We start from the raw sequence: 1202 nt of genomic DNA, 5'->3' as shown, positions 1-1202 counted from the left end.
CGCACTAGCCATCATCTCATTTCGCCCTCCCGAAAAGAATTCGTCCACAAGCCGAAAATAATACGTAGCGAATGAGTTAAAGATCTATACTGACCACATTTAAACAAAAAAAACGCAACATTTAGATGATTAACGTTATTTCTTTAATAAACTTTCGTAACATAATTTTCTAAAATTTCCGTCGATTGACGCCAACTTCCATGGACCCCTGTATGCTGCTGCTGTTACACATGCTGTTTCAAACTGTTTGGCATCGGTTCCGCAAATGAGACAGAATGTATAATTTAATGATAAATATATGCCGACGTCTTGTTGGTTGGTAGTTATGCCTGGTTGGCTATTTTATTTTCTCCACAGAATTCTACACTTCTACATTCTGTGATTTTCTCTAAACAACATTGCCAGTGGTTCTTTTTCTTCCAACCAGCCTTGAAGGTGTGCTAGAGTTGAACCTGAGGCTTCCAGCTTCTCTAAGTCACATCCCTGATTCCAGAAGGCCGAATATAATAGGAGTGCTTGTTGTGGTGAGCGGTGCTAAATCTAGGCATACTAGCAACAAGTCATTATCAAGTCTGCCTGAGCCATTTTTTTTTTCTCGTAATTTTACTCACCCTCATGGTCTCACCACAAAGGCCCTAAATTTGCATTGTTTTGGGGCAATATCTGGCCTATTAAAAAAATTAACAATCACAAAATTCCCTATGAAGGGGGGCGGGGGGCTACACCTGAAGGCTATCTCGCTTATTACTGGACCGAATTTTACCAAATTTCAAACATATAACAAGCATAGTAAGGAATCTTAAAAACCGCAATCGAATTTGACAAAAAAGTTTCGTTTCCATGGATACGGCGGTCATATTGGATTTTATTGACATGTCTTAAGTAATGAATACCGCACTTACTGCTCATGGAAATTGATTGGGGTTCTTTTTTTTTTTTTTGCATGCGTGTTAACAAACATTAAATCTAAAAATTTGCCTCTTTTTTTTCCCTAAACGAATAAAAAAAAATTTTAAGAATATTTTTCTGAAAATCCGTGAAGATTCACACTCCAGACACCACCAACAAAAAACTATCCAAATATAAAAAATTCAACAGACACATTTTTAGTATAACATCTTCTCTTCATTCTGTGAAAATTTCGTGAAGATTGGACGATAAATGGTGGAGTTATTCAAAAAAGTATTGAGAAAAGTCGCGTT

The 1202-nt window shown here is 36.7% G+C and overlaps 1 long non-coding RNA gene across 2 annotated transcripts in view; it reads left to right on the top strand.

Annotated features, from left to right (window-relative positions):
* Positions 1-1202, top strand: part of LOC106013215 — an 8885-nt gene that overhangs the window by 5947 nt on the left and 1736 nt on the right. Inside the window, exon 2 of one of the 2 annotated variants that reach the window (XR_001185279.2) lies at positions 428-524. This is a non-coding gene — a long non-coding RNA (uncharacterized LOC106013215). Of the gene's footprint in view, positions 1-54; positions 525-1202 lie in introns of those variants that run through there. The other variant, XR_004859167.1, reaches the window with a different exon arrangement.

The sequence above is a fragment of the Aplysia californica genome, unplaced genomic scaffold (assembly GCF_000002075.1).
Source record: "Aplysia californica isolate F4 #8 unplaced genomic scaffold, AplCal3.0 scaffold00723, whole genome shotgun sequence".
Classification (NCBI taxonomy): Eukaryota; Metazoa; Mollusca; class Gastropoda; order Aplysiida; family Aplysiidae; genus Aplysia; species Aplysia californica.
The sequence above is the reverse complement of the archived record's forward strand: the minus strand, read 5'-3'. Positions and strand labels throughout refer to the sequence as shown.